At 30.5% G+C, this 19,485-nt stretch overlaps 1 protein-coding gene across 3 annotated transcripts in view; it reads right to left on the bottom strand.

The window, feature by feature from the left end:
- Positions 1-19,086, bottom strand: part of LOC134699982 (uncharacterized) — a 50,573-nt gene extending 31,487 nt beyond the window's left edge. The window contains exon 1 of one of the 3 annotated variants that reach the window (XM_063561385.1): positions 19,059-19,086. The gene's annotated coding sequence lies outside the window, so the exon portion shown is untranslated. Of the gene's footprint in view, positions 1-13,643; positions 13,800-15,522; positions 15,575-19,058 lie in introns of those variants that run through there. The other 2 variants (XM_063561384.1, XM_063561383.1) reach the window with 2 other exon arrangements.
- Positions 19,087-19,485: the final 399 nt, after the last annotated feature.

The following is a 19,485-nucleotide window of genomic DNA, read 5'->3' on the forward strand; positions in this document are numbered from 1 at the left end:
CAAACAAAAAATATAAACGAGTCTAAATTGAAAACTACGTTCAAACCTATCACTGCGTTGGATAAAAACCGCAATTTTTATACGTGTGCATGTCAAACAAATTTCGTTGTAGAAGGGTCTAAAAACAGCACAAACAACATTTTCCAAAAGACCAAAAGAGTGAAAAGGTATATTTAAACAAAACGCATTTGACTAACAGGTCGAACAACTGATGTTCTTAAACCCTGCTGACTGCCATTGGCGATTGCCAAATAAAATTGATCACAGGTTGTAACAAAATGGATCTTATTATAAATTTAATACGTCACAGAAAAAAAAAATTGTTAACTTGTGGACAGGATGTTGTGCCACAAACATTCGGTGTCAATATTTCTTTAGTACACCATATCCGGATTTCGACAATAAATGTCTCTTCAGTGATGTTAGGGATCGAAACGGTATTTGGAAGGCCATATAAAAAGCACCCTCATTTTTAGAGAAAGTACCCTCATTTTTAGATTAACTCTTGAATTTTAAGAGTCAATATATAGGATGAACGGATCATATAAACCGGAGGGAAAATATGATACATGCCCAAACAAAAAATATAAACGAGTCTAAATTGAAAACTACGTTCAAACCTATCACTGCGTTGGATAAAAACCGCAATTTTTATACGTGTGCATGTCAAACAAATTTCGTTGTAGAAGGGTCTAAAAACAACACAAACAACATTTTCCAAAAGACCAAAAGAGTGAAAAGGTATATTTAAACAAAACGCATTTGACTAACAGGTCGAACAACTGATGTTCTTTAACCCTGCTGACTGCCATTGGCGATTGCCAAATAAAATTGATCACAGGTTGTAACAAAATGGATCTTATTATAAATTTAATACGTCACAGAAAAAAAAAAAATTGTTAACTTGTGGACAGGATGTTGTGCCACAAACATTCGGTGTCAATATTTCTTTAGTACACCATATCCGGATTTCGACAATAAATGTCTCTTCAGTGATGTTAGAGATCGAAACGGTATTTGGAAGGCCATATAAAAAGCACCCTCATTTTTAGAGAAAGTACCCTCATTTTTAGATTAACTCTTGAATTTTAAGAGTCAATATATAGGATGAACGGATCATATAAACCGGAGGGAAAATATGATACATGCCCAAACAAAAAATATAAACGAGTCTAAATTGAAAACTACGTTCAAACCTATCACTGCGTTGGATAAAAACCGCAATTTTTATACGTGTGCATGTCAAACAAATTTCGTTGTAGAAGGGTCTAAAAACAGCACAAACAACATTTTCCAAAAGACCAAAAGAGTGAAAAGGTATATTTAAACAAAACGCATTTGACTAACAGGTCGAACAACTGATGTTCTTTAACCCTGCTGACTGCCATTGGCGATTGCCAAATAAAATTGATCACAGGTTGTAACAAAATGGATCTTATTATAAATTTAATACGTCACAGAAGAAAAAAAATTGTTAACTTGTATATATATATAAGTATATATTAGTATTGAATTGGTCTATACTCATGCAAATAACCCTTTCAATAAAAATACTTATAAACTGATTTTAAAGTAATCAAACGGAACACATACTACAGGAGATGTGGGATATATTTCAATTTGACAGCAACCAAACGACAAAAAACATAGATGAATCAAGAGCGCATGTTTAGTCTTCAACAAGAAACAGGTGTCTATGCAAAAGGTCACGGTCTGAATGATCAATCGTCATAAGTTTGTATAAAATTTGTAAATACAATAAATAAAAACAATTATATGAAATAGTCTTAACAACTTAATATCCATTATTTACACAAGTTCGAATGATCTAAATAATCTACATTGTTTTTATCGTTAGAGAGACGTTTGTAAAGCTCATTTTCTGTTCTCTTAATTTTTTTTTACGGTTTCTCTTTTTTCATTTATAACCCACAAAAGTTGCTCAACCTTTCATTCTGACAGCGTGAAAGACCAGAACCAAGGTAACACACTAATATAAGTTTTCACAAACCGGTAATTTCTTCGCCCAGGGATATGAATTTGACATTTAAAGTCCCTCAACAGCTTTACAATACCCGGCCGTGTCACTTCCGCGTATATTGTAGATGGAACGGATAATATACACAATGAATTTCATACACCAGAAATACTAATACAGGGGAATTTTACCTTTTTGGAGGACTCCGAAGAGGTGGTGCATTGCATGTGCGCTAATTTTGAACAAAAATCCAAATTTTTATTTGGGGTACGTCTAAACACCGGTAATGACCTCCTTAGTGCACTCAGGACATATAATGTACACTCAGGATCCTTCATATTCATCCTATTTGCACACGGGACGGGATGGGTGAATATATTTATTACACGCTGCTTATTTAAGAGTATAATAGATTTTTTTTTTATATAAGATGACCGATAGTGCTGTCTCAATTCAGAGATTGAACATTAAAAAACATGATTAAGTATGTATATAGTACAGAATAGTCTAGAACGTGAAAGCGATTCGTTTGATATAAAATTTCTTATTTTTGATATATTATCCAGTATAAAATGTCTGTCTATCTATAGCTACATCCAACGCTTTACATGTCATGATATAATGATATTCGTCAACTCTCAATCATTTTTTACAGCCTTTTTTTTTTATCATAATATAACTTCTATAATAACTTTATGGAATTATACTGAATATAAAAGGGAATTTAACGTATAATTTTTTCAAATTGTTTAAAGCCGTACGTGACTATAGATGTTAATATCTGTTTCAGTAAAGTTAATCTCTTTTCGTGCTTTTAGAGAGTTGTCTCTTTGGCAATCGTACCACATCTCGATCTTTTTTTTTTTTTTTTTATATATTTAAAGTTAGACTTCAACCCCCCCCCTCCCTCCCCCCCCCCCCCCCCATTTTTCATGAAACTCCTCATAGATTTATAATAGATAGCTTACATATAACATATGTTTTGATAGCTAATATAGATCTTATTTTAGTTTAAAAACTTTACGAATGCTCAGATTAAACGTGTTGCCGCATGATTCGAAGTGATCAGACTATCGCTAGGCCATTTCAACTCAAAATATATAAAAATATCAATGCATCGGTAAAACTTTGAATCTTTTTTGACAAAACTATTAGAACTTAAGGCTGCCCTGCTTTTATAATAACTGTTATCTTGTTATCATTTCAATGAATATCAAGTAATATTTGTCGATGAACGGTTGTTGAGTTAATGCACGGTATTGTGATTTTTTTTCACAATTGAATTTATAGAACCTTTTGTTAAGATTCATTGTCCTATGTATCAAATTAAAATAGCTTTCTATTATCAGTTCTTTGGCGTTGCAACACCACTGCATGGACATGCAATGAAAAAAGGAAAGTCATAATATTTATTTTATTAATAACATAATCTTTTATTCGTAAGCAATACAACTTACAGAAAATAATTATTACAAATATTCAATTACATCAGTGAAATATATTTATATTAGTCAAATAATCATATAAGTAAGTATACCCATTTATATAACAGTACAGCACAGTATGATCAAATATAACACATTTTCAAATGAATTTAATTTTGGGCCTTCACAGTCAAAAATAAAAATTTCCCTTTAATTGTTAAATAGAAACTTCGCAAAAAAATCAAAAATTGATATTATGTTCATTCTGTATAAAAATGCTCAAATTCATAGATATTAAAGTTTTATTCCGCTAGATAAGCGATCACCATCGATTTTAAATTTAGAGTATCAACTCTCTTTGATCCGCCATTTTGTCTTCTTTCCCGATAAATAAAAACGATCTGTCTATAAACCACAAAGAAACAAAACTACAGTAACCGATGTAGTCGTAATTGCGTTTCGATATCTTGTCAATCGTACGGTTGTTTTATCCGACTAACTAACTTGATACGGAAAATATTCTTACTTTTTTTTAAATTACCATGGTCTGTTGTTTTTAAACTGTTGATATTGGAATTAGGTGAAAAGTCAAAGTGTGAAATCATAAATAAGTGTTCCTTGAAAATTGTTTTCGAAAATCTAATTCGTTCATAATTCTTTAAAGTAAACCTTTTTTCAAATATATTTTGATCTTCCCTCATCTGATCACCAGCATGGCTAAAGGTATTACTTCCAAAGGTATTGTGAGGGGTGTGAGGCGACACGTCCAGGTATTCAAGCGATTTCCTGTCGGGCTTGCAAGTTCATGCATCGTTTCACTTCTGCAGGTATTGATCAGTGTACACGGCTGATAACTTATAACTTATAACTTTCCATTTTGAACTATCAGATGTATAATATACAACTCTGTCTTACTTGTCATTACTAAACTCATACGCTTGTTTATAAATAACATTTCTGGTGTAAAGAATATAATTCATAAAAATATAAATAATACCCAAAAAATAAGATTTTGATGAAATTAAAATCTATTTAAATATTTTTTCCAAGGGTGAATTTGGGAAAATGTAATATATAGTCATTGTCAATAGTGAAGGACAGATTGGAACAGACCAGAAATATTGATTTAAAAAAATGTACGCACTTGCCGACAATTCGTTTATACGACTGGATAGAAAGTTACGGAACTATAGCGCAATTTAAAATATATACATGTATACATTGAACATAAGAAAAAAACATATATTTTGAATAAATAGGGGTATTAAAAAGTGTTGTAAATAGACTAGTCCACGTATGCCAACAGTATGTAATCATCGAATGTCGATAGACTATTGTAGCAGAAGAAGAAGAGAACCAATTTGATTTAAATACAGGTCGATGTATAATTTTTGCTTTGGTTCATTGAAGCTGTGGACCTAGTAAAATCACAGATTTATATTTCACTAAGATTGTTCTCGAACAAAGGAAGGAATTCGTCATCACAATTGTTATATATGCAACTGGACGAACACTAACTATCCCCAGGGGATATGAATATTTTGCTGGGAAACTTTTGAGTATCAAAGTTTCAAATTAATTTCGGGATTTATTTTCCTTCTTGGTATTCAATACTAGAAAAAAGAATAAATTACTTGTTCGCTAAATAGTAGTATTCTTGTCAGATAAAAGACTTTTAGTTATATTTAAAAAATAGGGAAACATGACATTAAATTGGTTCTGTATTTTTTTTAAACATCGTTAAAAAGATGTGTGTCTAATGTGAACGCCACAAGAACCCTGTAATACTAGTACGAGATTATAGCATGTAAACATTCCTTCTCAATAATATGGTTGTATTGGAAATCTTTTCATACAGATTGACAACTCATTGTCCGATATGCATGTAATATTTGCCACATGACGCCCATAGTTCTTTCTACCATCATCATCTTATTCTTTGATATTGCTGTAAACATCGATGGTTCACACCCAAACAAAATGGGAGTAATGGACATTCAGAGCTTCTCCGTGTTAAACACTTGTGAAATATATAAAGACGAAATTTCTGTATTGAAATGAATCTACATCTCACAAACAGGATTTTCAAATAACGATTTTGAGTTATCACCTTACAAACCAATATAAACGTATGGCAAGATATAACCATGAAGGAATTAAGTTTTTGTCAGACGCAAGAACTCATCACTTTATCATAAACGTATACGTATATATATGCATACAGGTTCAAATATCAAGAACAAGTGGTCGATGTCGACAGTCTGTTTTCTAACTGTTCAGAGTTAGACATGTCACTTGTTCATTCTTGGAAGCCTTCATATTCCACGTCTAACGATGGTAACTCTTTCTGATTGTGTTGACTATAAATGCTTGTATGGTAATTCTGTCGTTTATCTGTACAAGCGGTTGCATTTCCTCTCCTTTCCCAACAAACAAACGAACGAAACGCCACTAGTCTGATTTCTCTGGAGCTCATCCTCAATGGCTCTTATACGTCAGAAAACTTACATGTATACTAATAATGATTGTTTCAAGAACAACGATGTATGGACGAACTATTATAAATTCGTCAATATCAGTTATGCATGACTAAAATATAACTTTTATTACAACTACTGTATTACTTATTTGGATTAATGACGGCTATCATGTTCATCATTGCACAAATATTACCATAGAATTTTAAAAAAAAAATCCTCAAAAATCCTCAAAAGAAATATTGCCTTAGCTTGGATAATTGGTATTCTTTTCACAAAAAGTTTGTGTAAATGATTGTCAAATGAATTTAATTATGTAAGAATAAAATGTTTAAAGAAACTAAAAAAAAAATCATGCATGTTGTATGTTGTATTTTTTTGTCAATGAAAAACTTCAAAATTGCAATAGTTTTATTAGCATTTAAACACAGCCAGATTTGAATACAAGTTAAGAAATTCCGGTAAAGTCAATGCTATCAAACAGATGTACAATGGTAAATCAAATTGGGTAATATTGCATTTAGTTTTTATTAAAGATTAAAACTACTATTTTTTGCTTCATATTTGAATCTTTACGCCAATTGCCGCTAAGAAAGTAATCAAAAATTGTTTCCTTTTATTTTTATACACTTTCGGAATTACGAATCTGAATTTTATTTTCAATTAATTTACACAATTTAATTATTGTATCTTTATTCTCATCGTGTATTAAATCTTAGTGTATTTACATCGTGACAGCATACTCTTTCTAATACTTTTTGTTTATCCTTTCCAAATAACAACATTTATACCTGTGTACGCTTGAATTCACACCTGCGGCTAAATAGCTACAAGGTAAACGAATTGACCTCAAGCCGAGAAATATACAGTGACCTTTACAAAATAATATACACACTCTGCTCACACATTAGTTGCATTGAAATGATTATCAAAACAATAACGGTAAATAGAACTGAAATATTTTCAGTTCAATATCATTAAAAATGTTCAATAAATATTTTATGAAAAAAAATTCAACAATAATTAATTAAATTTATTCAAAAACATTTACTAGAGATAATTTTATAGGAGTTTAATTCAATCAATACAAAACTGTATATGCATATTCATTTTCGTTTTTTCTTATATTGTGGTTAATAACTACGACCATTCGTCAGCTGTGCGCTTTTAATTACGTATATTGTCGATAAGTTAAACAGATTTAATTTTTTCCCAGAATTCAATAAATCGGGCTAATACGTCACGACCCACTCGAGAATTCAACCAAAAAAGTTACAAATACTTGATTTTCTCCGTTATTAGAAGGAATATAAATTTAAAACTTTGCAAATGTGTTTTTTATGTTAAGATGAACATAATTAGATGATAAGTAAAAAATCGCGGAATTTCCCTTTAAGTTGCTTTACATAATGAACAGATACTGGTGAGCACCAAGCCACTTTAAAAGGGGGTCACAACCGAGCATCAAAAAAAGGACGAACTATATGTCCCTATTCAAATGCATTGATCGTCTAAAAAGTCTAAGATTCAACGGTTTTCTTAAACAATATGGTTTGATAAATTTCTTTCGAAAACTCATTATACTTTTCACATACTAAAATAAAATGATATTCATTTCCAAATACTTGTTTATCACACATATTACAAAATTTTTGATATCTCTCAATATTATAAAATCGACAAGTTTCTATATTCAAACGGTGAGCAGATGTATGCGGTATTTTCAAATAAATGATTCTATAAATATAATTTTAATACAGCATGATCTAAATAAAATTGTTGGGGTCAAATACATCTATGCAACACACATTTAGGCGAGTCTTCAAAAAGTTAGTTCATTTCACTATTAAAGCTACCGTTTAATCTATCTTTGAATTCAATTAATAACAAATTCACATTTTTTACACCCTGATGTAACCGTACTTTTAAAGCGTAGTCATCCGTATCAATAAATTGTTTAATATCAAAATTGAAGTGCATGAGTATTATTAACGTCTGGGATGAGTGTGAGAAATCTCTGTTGATGGGAATAAACAAAATTTAGCTGAATTTGTATTATTCAAATTAATGAAAAGGCAAGCTAGTGTGTGTTTAAAATGATATTGTTGGAATGGATTTATAACATGAAAAATGTGTGTAACCGATTTAACGTTGACTTGGACTGCGAATTTGAAAATAATATATTTGTGAAATCACATTCTACAAGATGACATATTTTGTAAGTACTTTAACCTTTGATTCTAATAATTCTAATACTAGTATCTTTGACATGCATTTTATAGCTGACTATGCGGTATGGGCTTTGCTCAATGTTGACCTCCGTACGGTGACATATAGTTGTAAATGTCTGTGTCATTTTGGTCTCTTGTGGACAGTTGTCTCATTCGCAATCATACCACATCTTCTCTTTTATATTTATATAGCTATTACTTAAAACTGTCATATGTACATGTTCCAGGCTCCTGCCGCTGAAAGAGGTCTCCTTTCAAGTTTGAAAATATGTTAATAGGTCGGAAAAACTATCAGAAATATATATGATAAAATAAATCAGTAAAGTTCCCAATACTCTTTTTGTGAACTTTCCTGCTATTCCCGAGTGTGTTTTAATCAAAGAATTTTCTCTCTAATGACACTATGGTTATGTTAACCAGGATTGCAATTTAATATTTACGGAAGACTTGCGTTTCGTTTTAAAAAAAGGCTCATTAGACTAGTGCGCTCGAATCAAAAAATTAAAAAAAAGGCAAAATAAAGTACGAAGTTGAAGAGAATTGAGGACCAACATACCTAAAAGTTTTCCCAATTTCATCCTCCGTAAGGTTATCTATTCCCGAGATAAAAAGCCTTAGTGTTTCAAAAATACAAAATTTTGTTAACTATAAATTTATAATTATGAACATATCAATGATAACTCTTCCATCCTTCAATTGCAAACCACATAAAACCTAAACAATTCAAGTGCACTTATAAATTAAATGATGAAATGATGTAAAGCAAGACTTTAGTTAGCGTGCTTGCTTTGGTTTTTTTTTTATTGTACAATCATTATGATAACACCAAATTTAATTCAAATATAATAATTATGTTCCGGACCATATGAGTATCTGGACCATACGCGTATGGTCATGACCATATGGGTATATATTCATATGGTCCGACCATACGCGTATGGTCGGACCGTACGCGTATGGTCGGGGTAATCAACACGTGTACTTTTAAACTCTTCATTAGGTGTGACCCTTCTGGTTGTTACGTCACTAAAATGCGATTTTATTATATATTAAAAAAACTAAAAAAAACAAAAAAAACAGTTTCACACAGTTAATATTACTTACTATTATTTGTAAGTACAATTATAAGATGTCAAAATCGAATGAACATATTGTGAAAAGGAATTTTATTGTTTAAAGTAGGTGACATCTCCGGCAAGGATCATGATATTTTTTAAAGATCATGATATTTATTAAAAAGTAAAATATTAAAAGTGTACGTACTACAGTATGTTTACTTTTTTTTTTTCTATTCTTTATTTCTATACTTCTATTTTAATCTTAATTACAAAAAATGTATAAGACCGGTAAAATAGCATTTAAGAGCCATGAAATAGCTACTTCCTTTATTTAATTTGATCTGTCATATTCATTTTACAATATTGAAGATCTACACGATCAAGAGTTTCTAAAAAAAAACGTAGACACATCGGAATTGTCCGAGTCGATATCACTGCACGCAGCCAAAACAAGCAATCCGCGCAGAAAAGTTACAGGTATGGTACCGTGTGAATGTCATTCTAAGTATACAAAAGCATACACGAATACAATTAGCGATGAAAACTAAGATCAACTGACTGTGCCATTAATATTTAATGTTTATGTAGCTTTTGAAATGTAAAATTAATATGTATTATTTCTATTATATATTTCAAAAAATACCTATATGGTCCAAATACTCATATGGTCCGGACCGTTAATAACCAAACGAGTATAATACTCATATGGTCCGACCATACGCGTATGGTCGGACCATATGAGTATACGCATATGGTCATGACCATACGCGTATGGTCCAAATACTCATATGGTCCGGAACAATTATATAAATACAGGTTAAACTATGCCGATACATATTGTTTAAAGATGTCAATCTTATTAACAAAATTAGTATAATCAATCATACAAACAAAGCAAGCAAGTAAACCAAAGTTTTGCTTTACATGCATTAGGAAACTAGCTGTAAAGCCTTAATTTAGCCGACTTGCTCAAACAATAGATAAAGTAAGAGACGGATTTGATAAAATTTAACATATGAAGGAAAGTTTGGGTTTAAAACACTCTAAATAAATTCAATAGAAATTTCATTTATTTCAAATGTATTTCATTTAATTTCTTATAAATCGTATAGGGATCTTTATCCTTGTTTTTTTATCCATTTCCATATCCTTGTATTTTTTTTATCCATTTCCATGACACTTCACCACTAATTACGTACATCTTGATAAAGATTGAATCGTTGGTTTTCCCGTTTAAAAGGTTTTACACTGGGGCCCTTTATAACTTGCTGTTCGGTGTCAGCCAAGACTCCATGATGAAGACCGTATTTTGACTTATTTTTATTATATACTATTATAAATTCTGACTCGGATGGAGAGTTGTCTCATTGTCACATACGACATCTTATCTATCTATGACTACACCAGTGAGTTCCATATATGTCATAAACTTACAGCTGGTCCTGAATATGCATGAAGTATTTGCCACTGGACTTTAAACAACCAACAATCAATCACACTACAACTTATAGTATATATAGTTGTGAAATACAAAATGTATATTATAATTATACAATTAGCCAAATAAATAGAATACAATGATACACACTACTTTATATACTAAGTAACTGACATAATTTAAAGGAATAATCTCTAAACTATACAAGTAGAGAAGCGAAAAGTTTCTTTTGAATAGTAAACAAACTTCCGAACAGTACATGTTTTTTAATGATTTTCCATACGGCGCTCAAATATTTTGCATGGTCTTTTAGTGTTTAGACATATGACATTGTAAGAACCTTTAACGTATAATAGATTCAAATTCGTTATTTTGTTCAATATAAGAAAAACAAAGACATGTATATTTAAAACTGACGGTCAGACATCACTATTTAAATACGTGTATACACAAATTCATTAGTTCTTTATTAACGTTTAGCCCTACGGCACCTTTTTATTAAGAATGATGATGAGAGTAATTGGAAAATATAATAGGCATGTTCTTCCTTACGTTATGGATCATTGATTTTGTTACCTGTTGACCCGGTTGATTACTAGCACGTGCCATTGAACTCGACCATTTTAACTAACACAGATTTTTTTTTAAATTAACGCCATACATATATCATGTATATACTAAGTGCTATATACATATTATATGAATTAGAAAATACATTTTATAAGGATACAACATTGTTTGAATGAACATTTTTATACGGTGATACTTTAACACGGTCCCGACAGAGACTGAATGCAGTATCATGATCAGCTTTCGGGATCCGGGAAGTCTTTTTTTTGAATTTCCGGATGTCGAGAATAGTTTAATAGAGTAACTCGCACGAAAAAAACATAAAAAAGCAACAGCTTCCACGGTAAACTATGACATATATCAACAGATAACGAATTAAAGCAACTGTAATACATAAAACAAAAATATGCATGTGTTAATTTGCCTCCGTTGCATTTCTGTGGATTGTCTCATTGGCAATCATACCGCATTTCCTTAACTTTTTAAGGTAACGTTTAGGATTTTCCGTTACTTTTTAATCTTCAAATACGAAACACATTTTCACTGGTGTTCACATTTTAAGGTTAAATTGATGGCATACATTTTGGTGTGTATACAATAAACATACGTCCTTGCATTTAATTATCAATATATATATTCATATAAACTAACATTTATTAAAAAATAAACAATTATATAGGCGAATAATTTAGTAGTTCCTCAACAAAACAAGAAAAGAAATAAAGAATCAACAGAAGATTTAATCCTTATTTATCTTTTAATTAACCAAAATATACTTCAAATTATAATTATATTAAAATACATGTATATTAATCTAAAATGCATTATCGAGTAGAAGGGGCGCAACTCGTGGTATCAAACCGATATACTGAACGGATCTAAACAGGGTCTGAAAATGTTGAACGTAATTTTGTATCCATGGTCTGTTTTGGTCTGACACTGTCTTAACGGGTCTAAACAGCCCGCTAGACGATTCAGTCTTTTCCGTCTGGACATGCCTTAACGAACTGATTTACCTGATGCGGCTATCGATTGTAACGCAGTCTTAACGGTCTAAAATGTCTCGACGATTTCCTCTAGCGGTAAATCCAGTCAATCAAGATGTGATCAGACCAAAATGACCGTTTCAGACTGAAATCGTGCTACTAGTGTATTCAACATGAATCCAGGTAGCATAAAAGCAATCCCAAACCTTAGTAAAACACTCCCTCTTTTTTACTTAGAAATAATAAAAAGTAGGTTTAAAATAAAAAATATCTCAAACAAAAACAATACAACTTTTATTAACATAAGACAACAATATATTTGGGGCAATAAGCATATAAAATTTCAAAACAAATGCTAAATATTTTCAAATTGGATAACAAATGGGATACTTTTTATTAATGATATAATCGACAAAGAAGGAAACATTTCACAAAAGATTGTATTAGATAAACTAACAATCAAATCAAATTGGATATCAGAACTATCGAGAATAAAAAATGCAATACCAAAAAAGTGGCAAATGGAAATGAAATCAGATAAATCATGCTGTACTCAAGTTAAAACAGATACAAAACTATACTTAAAATTGATCTGCATTGAAAACCTTCCATCAAAAGAAATATATAAAAGCATTAATTCATGTAATATAGAGGAAGAAACACCAATTGGCTTTCTAAAATGGAAAACACAATTTAAATTAGAATCGTCAAGCTACTTGTACAAAATGCCTAACTTTATATTTTACAGCTTAGAAGTTAACAAGTTAAAAATATTCAGGTAGAAGCTACTTCACTATATCCTTCCTTGTAAACAGCTATTGCACATCTGGCAACTGAAAAGTGATGACCAATGCCATATTTGCAACCAATTAGTAAACTATGAACACTTTTTCATCACATGCCAATTCTTTCAAACTTTTTGGGAAAAAGTCAAATTACTGCTTGACAAAATAAAAATGGGGTCACATATAATCTCATTCAAAAATCTAATACTTGGATATAAAATATATGATAAAAACTTCTATGACATCAATCTATTTCTGACTGTATTAATGTTCTCTATTCATAAATCTACATATGCATCAGAGTATAAACAAAAAAAATGTTGATGTTTACAGAATTTTTAAGTTAGAATTTCAACAATACTTTGATAGTATGAAAACTCTTGATAAAAAACAAGTAGGTTTTTGTGTGATGTTTATAAAAATATATAATAACTATGTTTATATTATAAATCATAAAATGAATTTTTATTTAATATCATTACACATATCATGTAGAATGACTCATAGGCAATGTAAACAAATTCCATGTGTGTATTTAAATGTGACAAATGATCAAGGTTTACATGTTCAACAATCAGCATGCTTACTGAACATTGACCTTGTACTATCTAATGTCAGAATAGAAATTCTTTGATATTTTAAGATAAATCATGAAGCTTTCAATAAATTATAAAACGAAATATTTCCAAAACTCACCATTATAGACACTTAAATTAGATGAGAGCCTTCTGCTCATCAATACACGTGGCATTCTTTAATTATCCGATCATCTCTACTTTCACGTGATCTTGATTTGATCAAAAGGTAAGGTTTACGATAAACCTAAAATCAATAGCGGACAATAGATAGTACAAATCCGTAATCACGTAATATGAGGAAATTGCAAAAGACAAATTGTCAAAATCAATGTATCTATATATTATTATTGTATAACTAATCATAATTAATAGTTAATATTTTTACTGTATAATCTCCCTGATTAAACAGTAACTAATTTACAGGGATACTCGACTGAATGCTGTGAGTCGAGTAAGTTGTAAACAGCAGAGAAATGTGCAATAAAAGATTTATTTTATTAAAAAAAAAAGTATTTAAAAAAAAAACAAAAAAAAAATTTTTTTGTTCGTTTAAATGCCAATTTTATCATTACCTATGTTTCAATATTATTTTACAAATATTTTATCATATTCCATCCAAAATTAGAGGTTGAATTTTCAAGTTTTATTAACCAAGGTGTTGCAATACTTTTTTCCATGTGTATATATCATAATCCAGCGTCTTTGATAAGATGATAACTTTGCAAATAATTTTCCTTTTAGAAATAAAAAGTTTGCAAGACATTAATAAAAGAAAAAGAAAACAAATCTTAGCCTCAGCTGACATTGTTTCTCGTAGTTACAATCTCATTCCTTTTAACGGACTTTCATTAAATTATAATTCAATCGACCCTTCGTGCCCCTATTGCCATCGTGTAAAATAACACTTGTCTTCATGTCCACTTCAAATGGGTTTTTTTTATCGACGCGTCAACAAAATGGAGGGAGAGTCGTGTAGTGGTACCGTCTTTCTGTTCTTCCGTCCGTTTTTTTCCCGCTAAACCCATGATAAAGGGGTCAAAAGATACCAGAAAGGCATTCAAACTCATAAATCGAAAATAGACAACGCAAAATTCATAAAACAGGAAAAGAAAAATAGTACACAAACACAACATAGACAATTAAAGACTTAGCAACCCGGACTCCACCGAAAACTGGCGATAATCTCAGATGCTCAGAAAAGGTAAACAGATTCTGCTCGACATGTTGCACCCATTGTGTTGATAATCTTAGCGAAACCCGGCAATAAGACTAATTCGGTAGGTCACAACACTCTAGACTCGTGAAATTCGACATATATTGACCTAACTTGGTATATACTTAACCCGTATAAATATATATAACCCAATTCATTTTCAGGTTCACAAGTCGAAGGTAAATTTAGCACCAATTGTTACACAATAAAAATTAATAAAGTGTTAGACAAAAAACACCGAGAAAAAAACGAACTAACTCAGATTGTTGAATTGTGAACTGGACTCGTTTTCGTATTAAACAAATGCTTCCCATTCATACAATTATTATGTTTTTATGTAAATGGACACAAACTCACAAATTTGCATCCTTAGAATAATTTATCATTACAAGTATTTGTCTTAAGTAACAGGGGTCTTGTGATTTCCTAAAAAATATTTTAATTTTTTTTTTCAAAATCGTTCTAGAATGAGAGTCAAATGATATTCAAGGCGAGAAAAAAACTATTGTTCCTTTATTTTTTGCAAGAATTTGTTGATTCTGAAAATAAAATAAAGCATGTCTCCCCTTTTTCCACAAAAGATAAAGATTGCATTATGATTTTTTTTAACTTTTTGCTACATGTATTGGTTATTACTATCTTCAATATACCACGCAATTGATTTAAATCTCACATTTAGAAACTAATTTTGGATCTTTGAAAATTGATTGATTATGACTTGAATACTATAAAGCACGTATTTTTAGTTGGCATACATGTAATATAAAAAAACGAGTATTCATACCTTTGGAGATGATCCCAAATTCATATTGTATTCATCTTCCGTCCAACACGAGTGCCAACAGTAGTATCGACTTTCCTAACACGTCTATTATGATATTTGATAATAAACTACTACAATCTGCACGAATGACACAGTACTATAAATTAATAGATTAAAACTTGATTGATAATAGTATGGCACGAGTCATGATGTTATGTGGTCTGCCATTAATGTCTCTTTATTTTGTATAAGTTAATCCATGGTTAAGAGGTGCACATAGTTATGCTATAATGTTATATTAATATCATTCATGTTAACATATGTTATAATGACACATTATTTATTACTAGTATTACATTCTACAAAGTATTTCGTTTACATTCATTGTCATATAATTACATTAGATGTAGTGGGTAACAGCAATATCTTGTCATTCTTCATTTCAAAACGAATTGCATGACTTGATAAATACATGATGACACACATTTCCACATAAAGTGCACAGGTAAAGAAATTAAAACTGGGTAGTAATAGTGTTTTCATGGTCATAGCTTAAAAACGTAATTAAAAGTATTGGATGCTTCTATTAGTAATTTCATAGGGTTTTAAACGCGTTGATCATGCGTACATGTTAGGAAAGTAGCGCCTTGTGCTCCATACAAAATATACTTCGGTCTAGGCTTTTACACCCAAATGAATAAACAAAAAAAAGCTTTCAATTCTTAAATACAAAAATAATAAGTACTATTTTACTACTTTTTCTGGTAATATAATGCACATGTTTTAGCCTTTTGCTTCCCGAACTGTTGGTTTTAAATAGGAATCCCCATTTTGCATCCTTGACAACTGAGGAAATTGTCAATATGATTTTTTGGAATAAACATGTATCTATATATCTTCCGTTTTAGCACTATACACGAAATTTACATGTTGGCCCTGAGCAAAAAATATATAAAAACACTTTGAGAGGCTACTTATGGTATTTTTAAAATCTCTTACATTTGATGTGTTTTCTCTCAGTTTTAGTTTGTAACTCGAATTTGTCTTTTTCTCTATCGATTTCTGAATTTCGAACAACGGTATACTACTGTTGCCTTTATTTATTAAATCCTTGTTATTTGTTTTTACAGTTTTTGGTAGAATTAAATAAATTAGCATATTATGTTAAATGTATCAACAAGAAAAAAAAAAGATTCATTTTCCGCAATTTTTTTCAATGATTAAATCTAACAAACAAATACAGAGATCTTTAATTAGTTTCTAATTTCAAGTTCATTCATTCACATTCTTTCAATTTATAACAGTCTTTTTAAAAGCTTGTAATTTTAAAACAGAGTATCACATCTTAATTATTATGTCAGCACTAGAATACCAAAGATCTGCAATATCATCTACGACTTATATCTCATGCAAAATGTACGGGGTTTGATTGAATACACTATTTACTAATGAAACTTTGCTAATAAATTGTGCCTGTCGATTGGAGGAAAGTCGTGACCATCGAACCACTGTTCTGTGAAATCTATACTTGTTACTGAACACTTCGGGAAAAGCGCACGTATAAATACCATCAATCAATTTTAACAAATAGATTTTCATTCACAAAATGACAACAATTCGATCATCCTTCAACAACCTCCACGCCTGTTGGTCACTTGTGGAAAGTTGACCTATACATATGCATACTGCATCTAATTATTTAAAGATACATATTTCTTGTGTATTAAAACTGACTCTTTCAGCTGTTTAATATACAATGTTTTCAAATCACTTTAATGTAAAGTTCACTGTTAACTAGCTATAATAAGATGTGTTATGAGCGCCAATGATACAACTCTCTATATAAGTCACTAATCATTAAAGTAAAACATTAAAGGTCCAAGTACGGTGTTCAACACGAAGCCTTGGTTCACACGGAATAGCAAGATATACAGAGCCCCAGAAATAACTAATGTAAAACTATTCAAACGAAAAAAAACAACAGATTTGTATCTGACTTGTACGACGTTTCAATAAAGAAGTAGTACATTTTACAATGCTGAACATTTCAGAAACCTAAATGGCCATAAAGCAGAAAATGTAAGTCATATTGTAAACACATGTTTGTTTCATTTCCCTTCAACCGAGAGTTTTTTAAAACAGGAATTAAATGCATTTGATAAAAAAAAAAAAACAACGGGCTATGGTATTTTGATGAAAAAAATGCAGGATGTGCCATTCCATCCCCCCATTCCTCCCTTTAAAAAAATCGTAAAAATCGCACGTTTGCGGGCAAATACATATATTCAATATTCAGGGTGTGTGTGCGTGGCGGAAGCTATATTTTTTTTATGACAATCAATGCATTTTAATGGGGAATAATGGTGGCCCCCCTCCCAAAACCTTTTTTCCCTGGGTTGGGAACCCTAATTTTTTTCAATTTTAAATTCAATAACAATATCCATAAAAAAAAATGGATTTTGCCTCGTTATAAGATATATTACATTGATTTTTTTTAAAATTCATGACTGTCTCTGCAAGCGTTGATCGGGATTAAATACGTGTTACTAAATTGTTCAATCGCATCTAACTGTCCAAAATTGATGACATGTATATAATAAAGTGAATGATTTTCTTCAGGATTTGTTGCTTATTTGGACATGCAGTACACGAACACTTTTTATTGATAGGATCAATCGTGCATTAGGTGAGTTGATATATGAGTCTTTTTTTTATTGAAATATAAACGTCGGTATCATCATTTCTTTAACTTTTAGCATTTTCAAAAATACTATTCATGTCCATATATCATGTTTATTTGTATATTGAAGAAAATATGTTTAATGACCGATTTTTTTTACTTCATAAAGGGTTGCGGTATATTCTTTTCTGAGTGCTTTAATTGTTAAGTTTTCCAAAGCCATCATCCAGATACATGTTTTTTTTAATAAGCACTATACGGTATTCAGAAAATCAGGAAAAATGTAGAACATAAATTTGTCATTTGCTTGACCATGTTAATATTTTATCTTATTGAAATTTGGGATCAAAATATTTTTTTAGGAGAAATCCATACTCCTTTTTTTTAATTAAATAGGCAAATCCTTTAGTGCACTGATACGAATGGTATTTAATGGATTTTTTTTTTTAAATATATTGATGCTGACGTAAATATTCTATTTAAAAAACAAAAGGAAATATGTCGGTAAAACCAAAAGTTCAAATATAATTGAAAGTTAAAGTGCCCTTGAACTCTCTGACCATGCACGAGTGCTTCTATTCATAAAAAGTGTCCGTGTAACAACTTAAATTAATGTACTGTTTTTTCTCTAGCTTTGCCGGTGGCAAAGTCGTACAACAAGGTATACAGGTATTTACATAAGTAAATGCAAATAAATTTGTTTTCAGGTATACAGTTTGAATGCAGAAAAGAAATATTTTTACAAAATAAATAACGTTAACGTCTACAGTATTTAATCTTATAAAATTATTATATTATGAATGTGAGCACAATACCAGCCGTGAATAGTTGGCAGTGCAGTAGTTGAAAACGCAATAATTATATTATCAAATATTACCTCAGCAGTCTTTTGCTCAGTGTCCGTTGATCTACTACTCATAATATAATTATATGTGCGTGCGCATATTTTGTTATATGTGAATTTAGAAAAAAACAACCTATATGCTAGTTTTTAATGCGCAAATTTGATTGTTTGACGTATTATTTAATTGGTCAATACATATTAAGAATACAATAACCTTGAACCTGACTAATCATTTGAAATAGAAACAAACAAATAAATAATCAGAAGATTACAGTTTCATGTATCGATTAAAACTATACATAATTGATGATATTTTGCGAGAAGAGTGTTAAGTTTTTTGTTAATTTGATATTATGTCAAAGCAAAACCTTTTAAAAATCGATAATAACTTATTAATCTCTCAAAGCTGGAGACAATAGACATTACTGCCACGTGTTTCAATTTTTTTTTTTTTTTTTGT

Source organism: Mytilus trossulus, unplaced genomic scaffold (genome assembly GCF_036588685.1).
Source record: "Mytilus trossulus isolate FHL-02 unplaced genomic scaffold, PNRI_Mtr1.1.1.hap1 h1tg000103l__unscaffolded, whole genome shotgun sequence".
Lineage (NCBI taxonomy): Eukaryota > Metazoa > Mollusca > Bivalvia > Mytilida > Mytilidae > Mytilus > Mytilus trossulus.